Source organism: Triticum urartu, chromosome 3, assembly GCF_003073215.2.
Source record: "Triticum urartu cultivar G1812 chromosome 3, Tu2.1, whole genome shotgun sequence".
Classification (NCBI taxonomy): Eukaryota; Viridiplantae; Streptophyta; class Magnoliopsida; order Poales; family Poaceae; genus Triticum; species Triticum urartu.
The window spans coordinates 698609588-698634950 of NC_053024.1; positions in this window are offsets into that span (position 1 = coordinate 698609588).

Consider the following 25363-nt stretch of genomic DNA (forward strand, 5'->3'; position numbering starts at 1 on the left):
AGCCCATATAGGCTTGTGGCTGCACATGGAAGTTTCTAGCATGAATAATCTTATGATCCCTTTGAGCCTGGGTGGCTTTCCATAGGAGGATCATACGGGTACCCCGGGATCTCCTATGACAATACTGGATTCCCCAGGTGCCCACAACCAATCCACCAAGATGTGTCTTAAAGTATCCACCTTAAGTTTCCCTTAGTTATAAATAACTCTCACATCTTTCATGAATCTCACAAACCAATCCACATCTACGAGCATAGCAAAGTAGTGCAATCATAACGCAGTAATACCTAGGGTTTGAATATTGGGACAATTCCATTTCTGCCCCTAACTGGAACCCACTACTCAAATTTGCCCCTAATTTCAATGTGTGCTCAAATTTTCCCCTCTGCCGTTAGTTGCCCTTATAGAAATGCCCTTCCGCGCCGTTACCGTCCGGTCAAACAACTTTGACCATCTCGAAAAAATAGTAAAAAAATAAAAAAATCTGAAATTTTGTGGGATTGAAGTTACTCATGTGCGCAAGGTGCGTGCAAATTTTCGTGCTATTTAGACATACGAGGAGCTCGTGGCAAAGAAAAACAATAAATCTGTACATCTTTGAATAATAAATTCAAAAAAAATAGCAAGAAAATTCAAAAACATATGAATTTTTTTGGCATCCAAGATGCTCGGGTGCACAAGGCGTGTGCTAAATTTTGTTATCAAATGACATGCGAGGAGCTCTCGCAAAAAAACCCAAATAGTGTATTTTTGACAAGTTTTTTTCCAAGACAAATTTTGTTTTTTTCTCCACGACCTCCTACAATGTCCAAACACAACAAAATTTTGCACACACCTTCCATACCTATGCATCTTGGATGCCAAAATAATTCATATTTTTTTGAATTTTTTTGCTATTTTTTTGAATTTACGATTCACACGAGTACATATTTACTGTTTTTCCTTCGCCACGAGCTCCTAGAATGTCCAAACAACATGAAAATTTGCACGCACGTTGCGAACCTGAGTACCTTCGATCCCACAAAATTTCAGATTTTTTTGACTTTTTTTGCTATTTTTCAAGATGGTCAAAGCTGTTTGACCAGACGGCAATGACACAGAAGGGCATTTCTATAAGGGCAACTAACGGCAGAGGGGCAAATTTGAGCACACATTGAAATTAGGGGCAAATTTGAGTAGTGGGATCCAGTTAGGGGCAGAAATGGAATTGTCCCTTGAATATAAGACAATAGGTTCCCACCTCATCAACTACTTCCCAACACCCACATGTTATCAAAGTCCTACTAATGCAATGTATGAGGGTTTAAAACTAATGCATAACAACTGGGTAAAAGGGATATGATCAAATTGTTACTTGCCTTGCTAACGATCGGAAAACCCTAGTGATTCGTAGTAGCAAACCTCGCACTCCGGAAACTCTATCGTGAACAAACAATAGCATACATAAGCACTTAAGCATAAGATGCAAAGGTAAAACCAAAATAAAAGATCTAAACAGAAAGTTCAAGTGAAGAGCTTCGAGTTGCAAAAAGAATCACTCGAATCAGAGTTAGGAAACTCAAACTACGATCAAAAGAAGTTCAAATTCAAATTAGCTTGAAACCAAATTTTAAATTTTCAAAATCATGTTCAAGTTGTTTATCTGGACAGAGGGGATCAAGACGAAGATTTTGGTGTTGGTTTTACTGGATTTGTATAAACGAGCAAAAAGTAGTGAGGGTTTGAAGATCAGGGACTAATCTGCAATGAAAATAATTACAAATAGGTCCCTGGCCAAAAATTAAACTAAAAAGAAAAATCTAACGAATGAACATTCGCTAACGAAACTAACGAATGAATTCATTCGATAACATAATGAATCGGGTGAATGTTCACTAAATAACATAACCTAAATAATAAACAGATCAAATAAATATAAAACCGAACTTAAAAAACGGACGGGTTTTAGCGGTTTTGTACTGGTTCGAGGAGAAGAACCAGCGGTGGCGGCGGCGTACTCCGGCAAGGTGGGGCAGCGGCGGCTAGCGGCGGTGCGGGCAGCGGTGAGCGGGGCTACGACGGCGTGGCGGCTTGCGGGCGGCGGCTTGAGGAGGAGAGGGGGGGCGCTAAATAAAGTGAGGCACTATATAAAGGGGGGTGGGGCCGGCTTGGGCAAGGGGCACGGCGGCGGGCGGAGTCCGACCCGGACTCCTAGCCGAAGTCCGGCATGGGCACGGCGGCGACGCGGGGAAGGCGGTCGGCAGCGGCTGGGCCGGCCCAGTCAGCGCGAGGAAGATTTTTTATTTTATAAATTTGCGACAGAGAAAAATCTAAAATAAAATAAATAAAAATCCTAAAATCCCAAAAATAATTTTCATGGCCCTCTCGTGATATTTAGGACCACGTGAACATTTTTTTGGGCTAAAATGCAATTTTCCCTAATTTAACCAAATAAAATTCAAATAAATATTTTTTTATTCAAAATTAAATTTCCATTATTTCCTCTGTTTTGAAGAAGTTATATTTTATTCTCTCATTATTTTATTTATTTTGAAATAATTGGAAAAATAATTTCAAATAAAAATCACCTTGATCCAATTTACCAATTATTGAAAATTCAAAAATAGAATTTTATGAAAACCTCCAACTCTCTCACATGGTCCTTGAGTTGCTTAAGGTCTCTTGGATCAAAGTGTCCAAAATAAACCAAATTCAAAATGCTCAAAATATGGATGCATATGATAACCTAATGATTAACATCCAAATTTAAAATTGGGATGTTACAAACCTACCCCCCTTAAGATGAATCTCGCCCTCGAGATTCGGGTTGGCTAGCAAATAGGTGTGGGTGGTCTTTCCGTAGGTCTTCTTCTCGCTCACAGGTGACTTCTTCCTTGGTATGGTGGCTCCACTGAACTTTGCAAAACTTGATGACCTTGCTGCGTGTAACTCGGCTGGCAAACTAGAGAATCTTGACGGGTTTCTCCTCATAGGTTAGGTCACTCTCCAGCCGAATTGCTCCCAGGGGCACTGTATCTCTTAGAGGAATATCGGCCATCTCTGCATGGCACTTCTTCAACATGGAAACGTGAAACACATCATGAACTCCTGACAATCCTTCGGGTAACTCAAATTTGTAGGAAACTTCTCCCATACATTCGAAAACTCGATATGGTCCTACAAACCTTGGGGCTAGCTTTCCCTTGACTCCAAATTGTTTAACTCCTCGAAGTGGTGACACACTGAGATATGCTCTATCTCCGATTTCATAGGCTACCTCCTTGCATTTAGTGTCAGCATAACTCTTCTGCCTGGATTGAGCTACCTTCAGTCTATCACGAATCAACTTAACTTTCTCTTCAGACTGTCTGATTAAATCTGGTCCGAACAATTGACAGTCTCCAACTTCATCCCACATCAATGGTGTCCTGCACCTCCTTCCATACAAAGCTTCAAAAGGGCCATCTTCAAATTGGCTTGGTAGCTATTGTTATATGAGAACTCTGCGTATGGAGAATTATCATCCCAACTAGATCCATAATCTAGTACACACGCTCTCAACATGTCCTCCAAAATTTGGTTGACTCTCTTAGTCTATCCATCTGTCTGCGGATGAAAGGTTGTACTGAACTCTAGCCTGGTACCCAAAGTCTGGTGTAATTGATTCTAAAACTTTGAGGTAAAGTGTGTTCCTCTATCTGATACGATGGTCCTCGGAACTGCGTGCAGACATACGATCTTGGTCATATATATCTTGGCCAACTTCGCGCTCGTATAAGTGGTTTTCATGGGGATAAAGTGAGCCACTTTGGTCAAGTGATCTACTACTACCCCGATGGAATCATAACCTGATCGTGTCCTGGGTAATCCGGCGATGAAATCCATGCCAATCTTATCCCACTTCCATTCGGGTATCGGCATAGGCTGAAGTAATCCTGCTGGCTTCTGGTGTTCTGCCTTAACTCTCTGACATACGTCACATACTACTACATACTCATCAATATCCTTCTTCATACCTGTCCACCAGAAACGTTCCTTCAAATCCAAATACATCTTGGTGTTTCCTGGGTGAATCAAGTATGGCGAGTCATGAGCCTCCTGAAGTATTAACTTCCTGATTCCTAGGTCATTGGGCACATAAATACGATTCTCAAACCATAAAGTTTCGTGCTCAGCCTCATGAAAACCTTTGGCTTTTCCTTTACTCATCTTTTCCTTTATCTTCGCAATCTCCTTATCAGTCTTCTGTGCTTCTCGAATCTTTCCCAACAACGTGGAGTGAACTTCCAACGCTACAACAAAACCTCTCGGAACTATCTCCAAACGAAGTTCTCTGAGATCGTCGACTATCTCTTGCGGTAATCCTCCGATCACAAGAGTATTAATATAACTCTTGTGGCTTAAAGCGTCTGCTACAACATTGGCCTTTCCTAGATGATAATGCAACTTCATATCATAATCCTTTATTAGATCGAACCATCTCCTTTGCCTGAGATTCAACTCCTTCTGTGTGATATGTACTTCAAACTCTTATAGTCCGTGTATACATCACAAAGGTTTCCAATAAGAAAATGTCTCCAGATCTTAAGTGCATGCACTACGGCTGCTAACTCCAAATCATGCGTGGCATAATTCAACTCATGAGGTCGAAGCTGACGTGAGGCATATGAAACAACTCTTCTGTCTTGCACAAGTACTCCTCCAAGTCCCTGGCGAGAAGCGTCGCAATATACTTGAATTCCTTGCGTATATCCGGAAGAATTAGCACTGGGGCTATAACTAAACTCTTCTTCAATTCCTGAAAACTGGCCTCACATTCTAGCTCCATTTGAACTTGGTGTCCTTCTTCAATAACTCCGTCATGGGATTGCAATCTTGGAAAAATTCTCAATGAATCTCTGGTAATATCCTGTGAGTCCAAGAAAACTATGTATCTCTCCAACAGAGGTGGGTGGGAACCACTCAGTGACGGACTCAACCTTGGAAGGGTCTACTGCTATACCTTCTCCTGATAGAACATGTCTGAGAAATCCAACTTCCTTCAACCAAAACTCACATTTTCTAAACTTGGCATATAGTTGATGTTCCCTAAGCTTTTCGAGAACCAAGTGCAAATGTTCCTTGTGTTCTTCTTCATTCTTCGAGTATACCCATGTATCATCAATGAACACCACAACAAACTTATCCAAGAAATCCATGAACACCTTATTCATCATACTCATAAAGTAGGCATGGGTGTTAGTCAAACCAAAGGACATGACATTGTACTCATATAGCCCGTACCTTGTGTTAAAAGCTGTCTTAGGTATATCATGTTCTCGGATCTTCAGCTTGTGGTATCCTAATCGAAGATCGATCTTGGAGAATACTTTAGTTCCCTGCAGCTGGTCAAATAAAATCATTGATCATCGGTAGTGGGTATTTGTTCTTGATTGTCACCTCATTCAGTGCACGATAATCTACAACCATTCTGAAAGATCCATCCTTCTTCTCAACTAAGAGCACCGGGGCTCCCCATGGTGATGAACTTGGTCGAATATATCCTTTCTCCAATAAATCGTTAATCTGCTTCTTAATTTCCTCCAGATCATTTGCGGGCATTCGATATGGTCTCTTCGATATTGGTCCGGTGCCTGCTAACAACTCTATCAAAAATTCTATATCTCGATCTGGTGGCATGCCTGGTAGTTCCTCCGGGAATACGTCGGGATAATCCTTCACAACTGGCACTTCCTCCTTAACAACTCTGAAAAGTGAATTCACTTGAGTCCTCCTTGGGGCATGCCTAGGCACATACTTGATCCTTTTACCCTCTGGGGTGGTGAGGAGAATTTACTTACTAGCACAATCGATATTTCCTCTGTACATCGATAGCCAGTCCATGCCTAGTATCACATCCAATCCGTGTGACTCCAAAATTATTAGGTCTGAGGGGAAAACATGCCTACCTATGGTCAATGGCAACTGAAAAACATCCTCTGCTAGCCATATACTCCGCTCCAGGTGAGCTTACTAACATAGGTGTCTTTAGGGCTACGGTGGGCAACTTAAACCTATCCACAAATACCCTTGATATGTATGAATGCGATGCACCAGTGTCAAAAAGGACAATAGCTCTAAATGACTTAACAAAAAACTTACCAATAACGGCATCAGGCTTCTCTTCAACTTCCTCCACGTTGACGTGGTTCACTTGCCCACTGGTGAAAGGGTTGGGCTTCTTTCCAGAGCTTCCATTTCCGTTACCATTCTTTACCTCAGAACAATCATTGGCGTAGTGTCCAGTCTTCCCGCACTTGAAATAGGTAACATGGCTCAGATCCTTCTTCGCGGGTGTTGCCCGGTTGGAACGGCTCTGACTGTTGTTTCCTCCATTCTTAGGGCCACTGTGATTATGTGAACTTCCTCCATTGTGAGAATGGCCTCCATGGTTATGATAGGTATGTCTTCCCGAGTTTGGGGTGAAATGAGGCTTCTGTTGAGCTCCAAAGTTGTACTTCCCCTATCCATACTTCCGTTTGCGGTTCTCTATTTGCTGCTGCTTGCCTTCAATCATAAGAGCCCTTTCTACCAGCTCTTGATAGTTGGCGAATGTTGCTGCCATGAACTGCATACTTAGCTCATCATTCAGCCCCTCCATAAACTTCTCCTGCTTCGCGGCATCTGTGGCCACATCATTTGTGGCGTAGCGAGCTAACTTGCTAAACTCATCTACATACTGCGCCATAGTACGGTTTCCCTGGCGTAAGTTGCGAAACTCACAGTTCTTCATTTTCATAGCTCCAGCTGAGACATGTGCAGTGCGGAAGGCCTACTGAAATTGATCCCAAGTAACATTGGCCACGGGGAAAGTGGCGGTGTAGTTCTCCCACCATGAGGCTACGGGTCCATCTAGTTGATGTGCGGCAAAGCGCACCTTCTCATCTTCTGTGCAACCTGTGGTGGTCAGCTCCCTTCCAATCTTGCAGACCCAATCATCAGCAACAATCGGTCGGTGCTACTAGAGAACACCGGCGGATTTAACCTTAGAAAGAGGGCTAAGTTGTCGACTGGAGGTGGTGGCGGTGGATTGTTGTTGTTGCCTTGGTTTTAGACTAGCAATTGCATCAAGGCATTCTGCTGTTGGATCAACTGAGTGAGCTCCGGTGGAAAGGAGAATGCGGGGTCATGTCTCGGAGGCATCTGATAGGTTTAGAGGGGTGAGAACGGAATAGAGTGAGGTCTAAAGAGATATTTCACTACCCATATGCACATGAGACAAACACGTTCATTTCACACCACTCAATTCAAACAAGATTCATACAATCGATCTAAGATACTTTTACAAAATCTCGTGGACTATTACTATATACATGGAAGAATTCTAATGGTAATATGGTGGTTGACTAGAAATTTTGATCAGTGGAGAACTCCATGATACCTGCTCCAGCTTCATCTTCATATTCATCATCGCTGTCGGGATCGGAGTCTGTGTTGTCTAGTATGATGTAATCCTCTGAACGAATGTCCACTCCAGGTTCGGGATCCTCCATGAATATCCCTAGCTTATTCTTCAGGTCTTCATTCTTCTCATGTAGTACAACAATTTCTTCTTCATATCCATCGCGTGTAGACTTGAGTTCCTCTTCTAGCTCCATGTTCCGGGTCATCACCTTCTTCGTGTCTATCATGTTGGCGCACATCTGGTTCTCGTAGTGTCGCATGTGCTGGTTCAACTCATGTATGTAGGCTGCATTGGATTTGTCCTTCCTGGTGCGAGTCATCTCCCATTGCTCATCTCGGCATCCACATATCTAGTAGGTGGTGTCCTTAAGATCCTTGTTGTACACCTCGCCTATGCGTCCAATGGCAATGTGGGTGGCCATGCTCTTTCCTAGATTCCAGGTTGGTGCATCAAAGGAAAACTTGATGGAATCGGTAACTGGCGTGAACGTCCTTCCTGGAATACGAACTTGAATCGTCCAACACTCCTCTTTTGGTAAAGTGACAGTGAAGGTTCCGGTGAAGCTTGGTATGGTGATGTTCAGTTACCTAGTGACTTCCTTCAAGTGTCATCCGAAAGGGGTGTCTTCATCCGGTTGAGTGAACTTGTTCCTTGGGTCTGCCATCTATAGAGTAGAAATGGAGAAGAGTTGGAAATGAGTAGAGAAGAGTATCATGTGGCTTTTTCCTAGTGGTCGCGTCATACAGTCAAGTGTGCTCTGATACCAACTTGTAGCGACCCAATCCCAATGGACTGTAGTCTCTGTGCTTAAGTGTGATCCCTGGATCGGTATTGCTGACACACACAGTACTCGAGGATTTATTGCAGAGTTCAATCACACACTTATTACAACGAGTGTCTCACAATGATTACTTATTACAATAATATGGCTGAAGGCCATCTAAATAAGATAACAATGGAAGCTTCAAAGATAAATGAGTCCATCCAACTCCACGGCAAAACTGAGTGCATGACAATGACCTATCGCACCTTACTCTTCGTCTGAAAACTCCACGGAACCTGGCGCACATGGAATATGCTGGCAAGATAACACTATAGAGCAATGAACAATAACAGCTATCACTACATGCATATTTGGCAGGTGCAGGCTCTACGGTTATCATTTGCGTAAAGCTAATTTTTCCCTACAACAAAGGAATATATTTGATTTAACTACAAAGTTTGATGAAATATTGAGAAGGTACCCCCAACTCGATCCCAAATTAACATTTATAGCCCAACAAATTCATGAAGTAAAGTGATGAGATCAACACAATAATTCAAGTACTAGATACTCAAGATGTCCATAACCGGGGACACAAGTAACCATGATTAGTTTATACACTCTGCAGAGGTTTGCGCACTTTTTCCCACAACACTCATCCCCTCCGTTGTATTTCTCGCACTGCATGATGTTTGAGAAACAGATGACCGAGACACAATCTTTCCGAAGAGGTCACCTTAACCGATAGATAGGCCGGTACACCTACAATTCCCCTACATCTGCTAGCCCATCATGGAAAGGATTCCCACAACTTACTCAACTATGCCAGAGCCCATATTGGCTTGTGACTGCACACAGAAGTTTCTAGCATGAATAATCTTATGATCCCTTTGAGCCTGGGTGGCTTTCCATAGGAGGATCATACGGGTACCCCGGGATCTCCTATGACAATACTGGATTCCCCAGGTGCCCACAACCAATCCACCCAGATGTGTCTTAAAGTATCCACCTTAAGTTTCCCTTAGTTATAAATAACTCTCACATCTTTCATGAATCTCACAAACCAATCCACATCTACGAGCATAGCAAAGTAGTGCAATCATAACGCAGTAATACCCGGGGTTTGAATATAAGACAATAGGTTCCTACCTCATCAACTACTTCCCAACACCCACATGTTATCAAAGTTCTACTCATGCAATGTTTGAGGGTTTAAAACTAATGCATAAAAACTGGGTAAAAGAGATATGATCAAAGTGTTACTTGCCTTGCTCACGATCAGAAAATCCTAGTGATTCGTAGTAGCAAGCCTCGCACTCCGGAAACTCTATCGTGAACAAAAAATAGCATACATAAGCACTTAAGCACAAGATGCAAAGGTAAAACCAAAATAAAAGATCTAAACAGAAAGTTCAAGTGAAGAGCTTCAAGTTGCAAAAAGAATCACTCGAATCGGAGTTACAAAACTCAAACTACGATCAAAAGAAGTTAAAATTGAAATCAGCTTGAAAACAAATTTTAAGTTTCCAAAATCCTGTTCAACTTGTTTATCTGGATAGAGGGGATCAAGTCAAATACTTTGGCGTTGGTTTCACTGGATTTGGATAAACGAGCAAAAAATAGTGAGGGTTTGAAGATCAGGGACTAATCTGCGATGAAAATAATTATGGATAGGTCCCTAGCCGAAAATTAAACTAAAAAGAAAAATATAACGAACGAATGTTTGCTAATGGAACTAACGAACGAATTCATTCGTTAACAGAACGAATCAGGTGAACGTTCACTAAATAACATGACCTAAATAATAAACCGATCTAATAAAAATAAAACTGAACTTTTTAGAAAGAAAAAGAAAAACCAAATGGGTTTTAGCGGTTTTGTACCGGTTCGAGGAGAAGAACCGGTGACGGCGACGGCCTACTCCGGCGAGGCGGGGCAGCGGCGACATGGTGGTTAGCAGCACCGCGGGCGGCAGTGAGCGGGGCTACCGCGGCGCGGCGGCTCGGCAGCGGCGGCGGCGATGCGGTGGGCGGCGGCTTGCGGCGGAGAGGGGGCGGGCAAGACTATATAGAGGGGAGCGGCTTGGGCAAGGGGCCACGGCGGCGGGCGGAGTCCGACCCGGACTCCTATCCGAAGTCCGTCGTGGGCACGACGTCGATGCGGGTAAGGCGGTCAGCGGCAGCTGGGCCTTGGCCTGGCTCGGCTGGGCCGGCGCAGTCAGCGCGCGGAAGATTGTTTTTATATAAATTCGTTGCATAGAAAATTCCAAAATAAAATAAATAAAAATCCTAAAATTCCAAAAATAATTTTCACGATCATCTCCTAATATTTAGGACGACGTGAACATTTTTCTGGGCTAAAATGCAATTTTTCCCTAATTTAACCAAATAAAATCTCAAATAAAATTCAAATAAATATAGTTTTATTCAAAATTTAATTTCCATTATTTCCTCTATTTTGAAGAAGTCATATTTTCTTCTCTCATTATTTTATTTATTTTGAAATAATTGGAAAAACAATTTCAAATAAAAATCACCTTGATCCAATTTACCAACTTTTGAAAATTCAAAAATGGAATTTTATGAAAACCTCCAACTCTCTCACAGGGTCCTTGAGTTGCTTAAGGTCTCTTTGATCAAAGTGTCCAAAATAAACCAAATTCAAATTGCTCAAAATATGGATGCATATGATGACCTAATGATTAACATCCAAATTGAAAATTGGGATGTTACATTTCTCGTGGCTATAGAGCCTTGCGGTGGCGGAACTTCTGATCTAGGTTAACCCCGAGGGTTTTTGGAATATTTAACTATTTATAGGGCGAAGAGGGGGTACGGGAGGCCACTTAGGTGGGCACAACCCACCTGGGCGCGCTTGGGAAACTTCCCTCTCGGAGGGGCAAATCGAAGCCATCGTCACAACCAATGATCCTCTCATCGTGGGAGGACCAATCTTCATCAACATCTTCAAGTGCACCATCTCATCTCAAACCCTAGTTCATCTCTTGTATTCCATTTTTGTGTCAAAACCTAATATTGGTACCTGTGGGTTGCTAGTAGTGTTGATTACATCTCATAGTTGATGTTGTTAATTTATTTGGTAGAAGATCATATGTTCAGATCCATTATGATATTCTATACACCACTAATATTGAACATGAACATGTTTTGTGAGTAGTTATGTTTGTTCTTGAGGACATAGGAGAAGTGTTGTCATAAGTAATCGTGTGAATTTGGTATTCGTTCGATATTTTGATGACATGTATGTTGTTGTTTCCCTTAGTGGTGTTATGTGAATGTCAACTACATGACTCTTCACCATCTTTGGGCCTAAGGGAAAGCATTGTGGAGTAGTTATTAGATGATGGGTCACTAGAGTGATAGAAGATTAAACCAGAGTTTAGGCGCTATTCCGTAAAATGGCTTATTTGGATCCATACGTTTCATGTTATGGTTAGATTTATCTTAATTCTTCTTTTGTAGTTGCAGAAGCTTGCGAGAGGGGATAATAATAAGTGGGAGTCTTGTTCAAGTAAGAACAACACCCAAGCACCAGTCCACCCACATATGAAATTATCAAAGTAACGAACGCGAATCAAACAAACATGATGAAAGTGACTCGACGAAATTCCCGTGTGTCCTCAAGAATGCTTTGCTTATTATAAGAGACCTTTCTGGCCTATCCTTTGCTACAAAAAATATTGTTCTACCTTTTTGCACCTTTGTTACCATTACCATTACTTTATCGTTAGAAATTGCCTTGCTATCATACTATTTGTTACCGACAATTTCAGTGCCTAAAGAAAATACCTTGCTGAAAACCGGTTGTCATTTCCTTCTACTCTTCATTGGGTTCGACACTCTTACTTATCGAAAGGACTACAATTGACCCCCTATACTTGTGGGTCATCAAGATTCTTTTCTGGTGCCGTTGCCAGGGAGTGAAGCGCCTTTGGTGAGTGGAATTTGGTAACAAAACATTTATATTACGTGTTGAAATTTACTGTCACTTGTTACTATGGAAAACAATCCTTTGAGGGGTTTGTTCGAGGTATGTTCACCTCGACTAGAAGCACAAAGAGTTGCTCCTCAACCTATTGCACCTACTGAAAATATTTATTATGAGATTCCTTTGGGTATGATAGAGAAACTGCTAGCTAATTCTTATGCAGGAGATGGAACAAAACATCTCGATGTGCACTTAATCTATGTGGATGAATTTTGTGGATTATTTAAGCTTGCAGGTTTACCCGGAGATGAAGTTAAGAGGAAGGTTTTCCCTTTATCTTTGAAGGGAAAGGCATTGACATGGTATAGGCTATGTGATGATATTGGATCTTGGGATTGGAACCAATTGAGATTGGAATTTCATCAGAAGTTTCATCCTATGTATCTGGTTCATCATGACTGGAATTATATATATAATTTTTGGCCTTATTAAGGAGAAAGTATCGCTCAATATTGGGGGAGGATTAAGCACATGATGTACACATGCTCCAATCATGATCTCTCAAAAGAAATTATCTTATAAAATTTTATGCTCGTCTTTCTCATGATGATCGAACCATTCTTGATTCTTCTTCAACTTGTTCCTTTATGAAGAAAACTATTGAGTTCAAGTGGACTCTTCTGGAAAGAATTAAACTCAACTCTGAAGATTGGGAACTCGACAAAGGTAAAGATTCAGGTATAATGCTTAATTTTGATTGTGTAAAATCTTTTATGGATACTGATGCTTTTCATAAGTTGAACACTAAATATGGACTTGACTCTGAGGTAGTAGCTTCCTTTTGTGAATCATGTGCTGCTCATGTTGATCTCCCTAAGGAGAAGTAGTTTAAATGTCATCCCCCTATTAAAGAAAATATTGAGGAACCTATTGTACTTAAAGATGAAACCATCATTTGCAATGTTGATACAGTTATTCCTACTTCTTATATTGAGAAACCACCTTTTCCTGTTAGGATAAAGGAACATGTGATGTCTACTACGCAACCTTCTTCTTGTAGACTTGTGTTGGGCCTCCAAGCATAGAGTTTTGTAGGACAGTGGAAAATTTCCCGCAAGTGGATGACCTAAGGTTTATCAATCCGTCGGAGGCGTACGATGAAGATGGTCTCTCTTAAGCAACCCTACAACCAAATAACAAAGAGTCTCTTGTGTCCCCAACACACCCAGTACAATGGTAAATTGTATAGGTGCACTAGTTCGGCGAAGAGATGGTGATACAAGTGGTATATGGATAGTAGATATAGGTTTTTGTAATCTGAAAATATAAAAACAGCAAGGTAGAAAGTAGTAAAAGTGATCAAAAACGGTATTGCAATGCTCGAAAACAAGGCCTAGGGTTCATACTTTCACTAGTGCAAGTTCTCTCAACAATGATAACATAATTAAATCAGATGGAAATCCCTCAACCCGTGACAAAAGTCACTCCAAAGTTCCTATCATGGAGAACATAAGATGAAATTGCACGGTGGGTACGAAACCACCTGAAAGTTATTCTTTTCGATCAATCCATAGGGCTATTCCTATAAGTGTCACAAACAGCCCTAGAGTTCATAGTAAAATAACACCATATGATACACATGAATCAACCCTAATGTCACCTAGATACTCCAATGTCACCACAAGTATCCGTGGGTCAATTATACGATATGCATCAAACAACTTCAGATTCATAATATTCAATACAACACAAAGAACCTCAAAGAATGCCCCAAGATTTCTACCGGAGAAACCATGACAAAAACGTGCATCAACCCCTATGCATAGACTAACCCAATGTCACCACGGGAATTCGCGAGTTGAGTGCCAAAACATACATCAAGTGAATCAGTAGAACCCCATTGTCACCACGGGTATCCCACGCAAGACATACATCAAGTGTACTCAAATCCATAATAGTATTCAATCCGATAATAGTGAAATCTCAAACGTAAAACTTAATTCATCACAAGAAGGTATAGGGGGGAGAAACACCATATGATCCAACTATAATAACAAAGCTCGCGGTACATCAAGATCGTGCCATATCAAGAAGAGAGAGAGAGAGAGAGATCAGACACATAGCTACTGGTACATACCCTCGGCCCCGAGGGTGAACTACTCCCTCCTCATCATGGAGCCCGCCGGGATGATGAAGATGGCCACCGGTGATGGTTTGCCCCTCTGACAGGGTGCTGAAACGGGCTCCCAATTGGTTTTTCATGGCTACAGAGGCTTAAGGTGGCGCAACTCCCAATCTAGGTTTCTTTTCGAAGGTTTCTATATTTATAGGAATTTTTGGCATCGAGAACAAGTCAGGGGGTCCACGAGGCAGTGGCAAGGCAGCGGTCGTGCCCTAGGGGGGCACCCACCACCCTTGTGGATGCCTTGTGGCTCCTTTGGTCCTTCTCTGATACTCCGTGGGCTTCTGCTGGTTCATAAAAAACGTCGTAAAGTTTCAGCTTGTTTGTTGTTAAACTCAAAAACAATTAAAAAACATAAACTAGCACTAGGCTCCAGGTTAATAGGTTAGTCCCAAAAATAATATAAAATAGCATATAAATGCATATAAAACATCCAAGATGGATAATATAATAGCATGGAACAATAAAAAATTATAGATACGTTGGAGACATATCAACATGCTAAAGTTTCAACTATGGTTAACAAAAGTAATATTAGAAGACGTAGACCCTTTGAAAAAATTAAGGTTGAACCTAATCACTACAAAAAAATACACTTCCATGATGATACGTGTTTGTCACAATAGGTCGCTTTTTTGTCATGCATGTACATCCATGACAAATTTATGACAGAATCAAGATAGTCATACCTGTGCTGTCGTAGAAGTGTTCCATGACATTACCAAAATTATCATCACGGAAGTGTCCACTTCCATGACGATAAATCGCGCGTCACAGAAGTGCTTTCGTCAAGGGTGACCGACATGTGGCATCCACCGTAACAGAACGCCGTTAAGCTATCGGGTCGGGTTTTGGATCCAATAACCCGTTAACAGACCCGACCAATGGGAAATTTCCACCTGTAAAAGTCTTATTGGCCATACGAAACACGCGTCAGCTCGTGAGTGGGTCAGATAGGCGCCTATGATACGTTGACACGTGGCACGGCCCAACAGAGGCCCATTCCTGTGTAAAGGCCGGCCCGTTTGACTTGGTCAAAAGCTGGCGGGCCGACCCATGGAAAGCCTGTTAATAGCCTGTTCGAATATAGCCCATTTACAGCCCGCTAACCCAAGGCCCGTTACGCCCTATCCGAATTAGGCCCGGTAGCGTCATTTGGGCCATCCAATATGATTCCAGCCCGTTTTCACTTCTGGCCCATGTTTGGGCCATGACGTCTTTCGGCCCATATGAGGCCCTATGTAACTCTTGGCCTACTAACGGCCCGTGGTGAAACTGGCCCGTAATGAACAGTGTATCACTTTACACCCATTAACGGCCCGTGATGAATAGTGTATCACTTTATACCCATTAACGGCCCGTTATTCCGTTGGGCCGTTTCCAGCCCATGTTATCTTTCGGCCTTCTTAGAGCCCATTTATTCTTGGGCTGATTTCCAGCATTCGTTTACTTACGGGTTGTTACTGTCATTTTCTGCTTGTGGGCCAAATTCAGCCCATGGTTACAGTCGGCCCGTTTGTGGTCTGTTAATACGTTGGGCCGTTTTCATAGCGTCATCAAATACGGCCTATTAACGATGGCCCGTTATGGTCGGCCCATGAATGGACGATTCCAACTCCAGCCCGTTTACGGCCATAATGCGGCCTATTATTGGCCCATGTTTGGCCATCGATCATACTGCCCGTATAAGGCCCATTGATGATACGTCACGTAGAAGGCCCATTGTTTCTACAGCCCGTAGAAGGCCCATTGTTTCTACGGCCCGTAGAAGGCCCACTGTTTCTACGGCCCGTAGGAGGCCCAGTGTCACTACAGTAAATATTAGCCCATGGTTATTGTGGCCTAGTTTTAAAAAATAGGTTAATGCAGCCACTAGCAAACCGCGGAAAAAGAACTGCAATGACTAGAAGCTAACAAATAAACAAGACAACAAGGAAATAAATAAGCAAGCAACTTACGCTAGGCTATCACGGCTATCACACATATTACATCCACTGGGCATCAAAGTTCGCCACCAGTGCAAATAAATGCGCCGACAAAAGAATATAAAAAACTGAGAGCACTTCAGAAGGCACTAGGCCTGGCCAGGTCGGGCCCCCCAAACAGCTGAAGAAGCTGAGTAGACCTTAGTTGTGTCAACGATAGATGCATCAACTCTAGATTTAAGGCATGATGGTGCGCACGACAGTCCTCTAACATCTTCATTGCATCTTTGACTTCAAGTTGGAGCTGAGCTGAAGCAAGCCTTTCCGCTTTAAGTTGAGACTGAAAAAGTCAAACTGATTGAGGCAGCGACTGCATAGAGGTTGTCTCACACCTGCTGGTGAGTAGCTTCAACTCACTGTCTTCATCAAGACAGGACCTTGGGGTCATATCGCTGTCCTCAAAATGGTTTGGCTCACTATCTTCCCTAAAGTTCTGCCTAGCGTAAGAGATACAACTCTGAAAGAGAAACAAGGAGACATGTAACAGGTTTCACTATTATATAAGCAAATAAATGGATCTATTCTGCATAAGGAACATGTTTTTACAACTACAATTTGAAACTGGTAGTTGTTGCAAACATCCAATCATATGTAAACAGCAAAGCAAACAGCAGTGGAGGAAATGATGCCTATCCTAGTCTATACTAGAACAAAGTTTGAAGGCTTGAGAAGGATGAACTTACATTACATGTTAACACGGGCTGGACAAAACCCTTCTCCATGTTGATGGAAGGATAAGTCAATAAATTCCCCAAAGAAAATTCTTTATAAGCGTTGCCATTATTCTACATTTTGCAAAGAGTAAATATAGATCAAATAATATTGGAAGAAACAGAGGATAATGAAGCTCAGGTGCAGACTGATGATACATAATCAAATAGCGATTAATTAAGTACAACATCACAAGGCAAAAGGGAGAGAGGTACTGACAAGAGCAATGCAGAGCCCATTATTGTTTTGAGATCGTATGATCCTTTGAGCAAGGAGATTCATCTGAAATTAGTTTTCATACAAGAGAGAAGGTAAGGCACAAGCAGAAATTTAGGAGTTCAAATTTTGAATTGATATCATAGACAGTACCTGACGCTGGGCTCCCAGCAGTTCTAATAGGGGTTTGGCCACTGGAGTAGGGGTAAAGTGTGGTACAGTTGGGCCTGTGTTTTCTGTGGCTGCTGATCTATCTGATTTAACAGGTATCACTACCTTTTCCAAATACCTAGTTTGTACTCCTTGACGACCTGCACTCACCCTCTTCCTTTTGGACACCTATTACGAAAGAACAACATTTGACTGGAAAAACATAGTGTGACGACACATGGAATAGGTACAGAAAATGGATAGGTATGGCATATACTCATATATGATGCTTAAACTAAGCAGATGGTGTACGAAGTAGAAGTAATGCAAGAGGTCAGATGCAAAATATGTGCGACCAATACAACTTTGCAAAGTTAGAGAAAGCACCTTGATGGGTGAATAAGATAGGCCATCCTCCACCATGCAAAGTTTGATAGCCAGTGGATCATTCCGCAATATTCCTCTCGTGCGCCCATTCTCATATTCATTTTGATAATGTTCAATATCTGACATGCATGAAGACATACAAACAAGTGAGATTTTCTTTGTAATGCAGAAGTGATTCTAATCCAATATTGCCTCCCTGTAAAACCCTTTGTGCTATCTCTGTAATTCTTTTAAAAGATGCCATGCATGCTGTAATTTGTTGTGTGCATTAATATAATGTGGCCTACTACTCGAAATATGAGAGCTCTAGAAGTGATGACACTTCACAGATGATAGCTTCAACATATAGTAAATAAGAACAAGTCGACCTAACCTGACAGATTCAAAATATACTAAGGGAGAACAACTCAACCTGACCAGTCGACCGCAAGATAAGAGTATCATCTTAAAGAAGAGCAGAAGAGCAAGCAGATTGAAGATATTACAAGTCTTTTAATACAATGTCGGTTGGCCACCCATGATGAACCAGAGCGCACAGAGAAATACTATTCTTTCCGGTCTCTCCATATGTGGCTCACATGCATTTCGAAACTAAAGTAGGAACATTTAGCTAACCAATTAAACATCTCTCAGTTTTACTAATATCAGCAATAATATCATATATGAATTTGTATAACTAAGCTTGTTTGGCTCGATGGGTGGAGCAGTGCTATTACGACACGAACCACGTAGGCTGATTGTGGTCATCATAAAATGGGGAAAACATAAGCATGATGAGTACGGTGTTGACCGTGGCAGTGGGATGGCAGATGTGAAGCTACAAACCGTGCAAAGGGTAGTTAGCAACCGATGTTTGCTTTAAAATAACAACTAAGATTTGGTATGGACAAGAAAGAACGGTCAACAAGTGACAAAGAAATGCAATTATGCTGTCTCTCTATATGTCGCAACATGCATTTGGAAACTCAAGTGGGACCTTTAGCTAACCAATTAAATGTGTCGGTTAACTAATATCAGTATCATATCACAATCATATTTGAACAACTAAGCTTTCGAATTCTGAGTGTTGTGTTGTTTAGCTTCAAGGGTGGACTAATGCTAGTACGACAGAAAGCACCTACGCAGATCATAGTAGAGTATATAAAAGGGGAAAACCCTAAGCATCAAGAGAAAAAATCAGGAAAGTGGGACTAGCTGGACCAGTGGGTGGCGCACATGCTTTTCGAAACGAATATAGGAACATTAGGTGACCAATTAAACGTTCTCTGTTTTAGTGATATTAGCATCATATCAGATTTGTATTTCAACACGTAAGCTTTGGGTTGAGGCCCTGAGGAGAAGTGCTAGCACGACACGAAGCACCAACGGTGATGGTAGTGAATATGAAGGGGGGAATCCATAAGCTTTACAAGTATAGTGCCCGTGCCATGGCGGATCTAAAGGTGCAAACCGGACAAAGCTACTTCGCAACCAATGTTTGCTTTCAACTAGCCACTACGATTTGGTACGGACAAGAAAAGTACAGTAAACAAATTATGATCTATTTTCCGGGTGAGATCAATAACTTAAGCACATCTGGAAGAGTACCAGCTCTCTTGCGACGCCGTGTAGGCCTATGCTGATACGTTGAGGGTGCTGCGGGTGCGATGGCTGTCGGCGGCGGGGAAGAAGACTTTAGACGGCAGACAGTCGGGTCGGGGGATATATCCTGTTGTCGTGGACGAGGCTGTCGTAGGAGCGGCAACGGCAAGGTGGACGACGGTGTCGACGAAGCGAGAGGAGGCGATGAAAGGATCCTGGTCCCGTGCCATGGATGAGAGACGTCCATCTCTTGCAGTGGACGACGGGGTAGGGGTAGCGGCTCCGGCAAGGTGGAGGATGGGGTGGCGGACGGAGGAGGCTGGCCGCAGTGCGGAGGTTGTCGTGCCCCCGACGGTGTATGAATGGGGAAATGGAGGGCAGGGGGATCTCAAACTTTGGGACGCGCTTCTCTAAAATGGGGGAAAGTTACGAACTTATCCCCCGTTTAAAATTTCAGACATCGCGTTGGTTGGGGATAGGACGGTAATCTCGCATCTCCCAAATATTTGCCGGTAACTATTTCAGGCGAGGAGAGGGTGTTTTACCGCCCACGGTTGGCGCCCACAGTGTATGAACGGGGCTGACAGGTAGGGCGGTTGTGTCACGTCTGATGGAAGTTACACATCTGCCCCTATTTAAAATATAAGCCTACATCAATTTCGGACGAGGAGAGTTTGTTTTTTCGCCCACCGTTTATGAATGGGGAAATGGAGGAAGAGACACATGTCTTTCGGACGAGCTTGAATCAAATGTGTTTTGCCGCCCACGTTTGGCGCCCACCGTGTCTGAATGGGCTCAGAGGCCGTCGTGTCACGTCTGATTGAAGTTACTAGTCTACCCCTATCGACAACAGTGTAAATCCTGTCGATAAGGATGTCAAGTGTCAGGGGTAGACAGTAATTTCCATCTCGCAAACACTTGCTTCGGGCAGCCCACAAATTATAGTGGGTGTTTAGCCGCTTCATTCAAAACTTGGGAGAATTAGCATTCACGTTTGCCCTGGGACCTGGGAAACTAAATTCAAATCCAATTTGTATTCGATTACGAATATCCACAGATAATTATACGTTTTGTTATTTATTTCTTCAAAACCACAACAAAGATTTATTCCACCTTTATATATGATTATGATTTAGAAATGCCGTGATCTTCGAATTTAGTAGGTTGGATACACTCTGAGTCAAACAGTTATTTCATCCAATACAATATGCTCACATGAAAAATAGTTCACCTTATGTCAATCATACAAGTACTAAGGATTACCTCGCCTAAAAAATTTGGATCATTACAACACATGGACAACATAGGGGGTCTTGCAACATAATCCATTTAGAGACATGACACAACATGCAAGTACAATAATCTAATGAAAATTTCAACTGGTATCTAAAGAAGAACTGGGATTATCTTGGGCTTGAAATAGCAGAAACAGCATGACCTCCTTCGTCTTCAAATGCAACATTCTTACTTCCTCCAATTCTTGGGTTGCTTGCATAATGTGTGACGCTAATTCTGTAATTTCCAACCTCAAGATAAAGATTACCTCATTCATGGCAGCCACACCATCTCTTTCTGCCTCTAGTAGAGCCTCAAGCACTATAATATTTGTGCTCAGATTGCTCTCCGGCGGTGTTGCCTCTGAACTGCTACCATCTGGTAACATGGATGGCGCACTGCTTCCACAAATAGATTCTGGGGTTGTACATTGTGTCCTAGTGTGAACGACATCCTGAAAGGTTTCCGCTGGACATCAGTAAGAGATAGTTATCGTATGATCCAGGCAGTAAGCTTACATGGTAAACGACGGACGAATTATTGCCGAGCATGGCAAACTATATTTAAATGGTTCGAAGCAGCATCAGCCGAAAAGAAATTAAAATGGTAAGATGAAACTAGGGATGTAAGTGGAAAATAAACGAAATCCGCCAGTCCTATCTAGTTAGTTTTTTCTTCCTCCCTAGTTCATTTTCCTCAAAAAAATCTTTTGAACTATAATACCATTAGTGGACTTTAATCGGGATTAAACTGGACCCAGTTGACATCCCTAGTTGAAAGGGAGTGTACATCCGATATATTTAAGTTGCCAAGGCAGCTAAGCAGTTGAAATAATCTGAGAAATCACTTAACAGTGTGGCCTCATATAAACTACGAAGACAGTCTTGTGATGAAGTTGAGAGGAAAAGTTAAGGACCCAAATGAAATAGGCATGCATTTCTTTACGATAGTACAGCAGGCACTGCTGACATATTGGCCAACTCAGGTATAGCGTAACAACAAATAAGCATTCTAATCAAGCAATACAGCAAAGCAGACAACTGAACTATTTGTAATTCGGTAGGATTACACGTTGAGGGCACAAGCGAAGAAAGCATCCCACTCGCATTACATTTCACATGTACTAAAACACACTGGCTAACCATATGTTGTTGTGAAGCCTAGCTGTTGTTGCAATGTTCTTTGAAGATATCATCAGCATCCCGTGGTTGCAAATCTAGTTGTTGTAGTTTATTCTGCACCATCTATTTAGGTAAAATTAATTTTAATCGCATGCACTGGTCCGAATTGAGCATCAATGGTTCATCTAAACTAATGAAAGAAGGGTGTGTGCATACACGACAATACTCCCTCCGATTCTTTTTACTTTGCGTATAACTTTTTCTCGGTTTTCTCGTATTAGTCTGTGCGTTGCCGATTCCTAGCGGCGGTTTCCTTTTGTGCCCCGCCTCATCCACCTCTGCCCTAATTAATTGGCAAATTAGTCTAGAAAAATTAAACCAGTGCCCTCCTTGGTATGCGCGTCAAGTGTTATGCGCAGAGTAAATAGAATCGGAGGGAGTATATCTGCTTCCCTATATTTTTATGCTTGTTCGAGGTGCCAGCCCCAAAAGAACAAATATTTTGCTTGATGGGGTTGGAAGATCCATAATTAATAGAAGCATCAAATTAGTCATGCAACTTGGGAAGATCAAGAACACACAAACAAGTAATGAACAGAGGCTCGGAGCAGTGATGTAATAGCCAGCATCAAAAATGTAGGGTAAAACGAACAAAAAGCAGCGGAACCACATGCTAGTTTGCTGATGTGTAATTAAGCATAGAGAAAATTAAGCAGTCTAATGGAACCAACAGGTGGCATCAGAACAAAACTAAACCATATTAACTATATGTGCACTGGTGTCACACCCTAGCTAGTTCATGCATTAGAGTGATTGCATCATGTTTAAATTTCCCAGAAAAATGAAATGGGGATGATAGAACCCCCAGCACCCCCCTAGAACAACTAGGGTTTACTAAAAAAACTTTTCAATGAACCTGAAATTGCATTCTAAAAAGCCCACCCTTTTTGTTTTGGGTTAACACCTTTGACAAAAATGGTGAACATTTTTCTAGGACATCTTAAGGTCATTGGATTAATTCATATAGTATTTGCATTTGGGCATTTAAATGCTATAAAATATTTTGAAGGCTCAAATAATCATAAACTAAAATGTTTACTGTTGGATTTATTCTAAGCAGTAGCCATGATTAATTTTATGATTTTTGGAAATGCCCTGGCATTTTTAATAAAGCCCTAAAGTTACAGAAATAATAGAAAATAAATAAAAATAGAAAAACAGAGAGAGAGAGAGAGAAAACCACCTGGGCCTTTTTACCTGGCGCACCTGTAGCCCAAGTGGCCGGCCCAGCACGGCCCAGTCCATCTGGCCGTGCCAGTTGTCCCCTTCCTTGGGACAGAAGGACGACGGGCACGTGCCCGACACGGGCGCATCGCCGTGCGCCACCTCCTGCTTGCCGCTTTGCCGCTGGACGGGCTAGACGACCTCCACGTCGCGCCCCCGACCCCCTAGACACCTCACACTTCCCCCCTGCTCTCTCCCTCGCTCCCCTGACGCCATGGCCGACGCAGCCACCGCCGTCTCACCGTCGTAGCCATAGCCACCGTCATCTCTGCGCCGCCCCACCGTGTCCACGAGCTCCGCCGCATCTCGCTCGACCTCCTCGCTAAGCTACGCAACGCCGGAAGCCCTACAACGCCTTCCTCGACCTCTTCGTCAACCTTCGGGCTCCGAGATCGCCAGCGACCCCGCGCTCGAGTCTCTGCCTCCCCGAGCTCTCCGAGGCCACCGCTGCACTCGCCGTGAGCTCCTCTTTCTTCTCCCCTAGCCACGTCGCTCGAGCTGCCCCCTAACCCCGTTGGCCATCACGGCCGAGAGCTCGGCTCCGCCCGCCATGTCGCCGTCGTGGCCACAGACGCGTAAGCTCGAAACAAAGTGCGTCACCGCACTCACCACATCCCCAGGAGCCGCAGCACCGCTCCGCATCTCCTGCCGTGCCTCCTAGCGACGACCCCAAACCCGTCCGAGCTCCGGCAGCCGCCAACATCGTCGCCGGCGTCTTTTCCGACCACCCTGAGCCCAAACACCACCACCACTAGACACGGACGAGTCTCCTCGTCACGTAGAGCCTCTCCGCCGTGCAAATGGTCGCCTGTGGGCGTTTTCCGAAGCCCTCTGCCGCGTCTGTCGTCGCCGGCGTCAAACTGCCAGCGAGTTGACCTCGTTTGACCTAGGGTTTACTCCCCTGGGTAAATGACAGGTGGGCCTAGAGCCCTGCTAATTTTAGCTTAGCACTAATTAACTTTTAGTTAACCCCATAGGTCACTGACATGCGGGCCCAGGCCCCACTGACAGTTTAGTTAGTATTAACTTAACCTTGTTAATTAGTTGTTTTACTGACGTGTGGGTCCCAGCCGTCAGGTTTGACCTGGGCTGGCGCCTTTGACCCGCTGACGTCACAGTGACGCAGTGCTGACGCAGTTATTTATTTTCTGGATTTTTTCTTATATAGGAAATTCCAAAAAATAGCCAAAACTTCTAAAAATCATAGAAAATCAACCATAGCTCCAAATCAAACATGTTATATATGAAAAATGATCAGAAAAATTCAATCTTTCCATCTGTAATGGTTTCATGCATGACAAAACACTTTAACCTTGCTGTTTAGGTGAAACATGCTAATACACTTATAATGCATAAGAACTTAAGCTTCCATTTGAATCTTTGATTCAAATGGACCCATTTCAACTTGTTTCACATTGCATTAGGCAGGACACCTCATTTTTCCATGTCATAGCATGCATCATATTGTTGCATATTGTCATGTGTTGATTATATACTGTGGTGTCTTTCATGGTAGGTTCTGCCTCCGAGGATATCTCCGAGTATCCAGCTGAAGGGCAGTACCCTACTACCACTCCATCAGGCAAGCAGCCCCATTGATCATATCGATACAATCCCATGTTCTCGCTTCTGCTCTCACTTACTACATTAAGACAACAACGTTTCAAACTGCTGTGTGCTGCGGTAGTTGAACCCTTATCCTCTGCATGACCTGTCATTGCCACAGTAACTAGATGAAACCCATTATCATGTGTAGGAGTTGATTGAGCCATGTATGTGTTTCCTACCTTGCTATGCCTGCTATGCTTAGAGTTGTGTCAGGTCTGGTTCATCTGGGTGATGGGCTAGAGTGAAATGATTATGTCGGTAATGTGAGGGATGTGTTGAACATGATGTGGTAAAGGTTTCGATGAGAGGCCATGTAGGAGTACATGGTGGGTTGTTTTATTGAGGCCGTCCCTAAGAACTGAGATCTGTATGTGTGATTTAAGATTCAGTTACTACCATACATTGGGCCCGAAACTAATGGGCCCTCTCGACTTCTTAATCACCCTAGTACTCTATCCAGGAGTTGCAACTAGTTTCTGGTGTTTGTAGGTTATGTGTTGGCGGCCGTGCGTAGCGCTGACCCTAGGGGTGGGCTATGATGCGGTAGATACACCGTGGCACAGTGTACCGAGTCACCCGTTTGGTGTCTCGGGAACCCTGTTCACATCGTTCAGGGCCGTATGTGCAAACCTCGGCCGGACTCCCTGCGAATGGAACCTGGATAGGCGATAAACCTGGACTAGAGACTTGAGTGTTTAGGTAGGCCGTGGCCGACACCCTCGTTGGGCT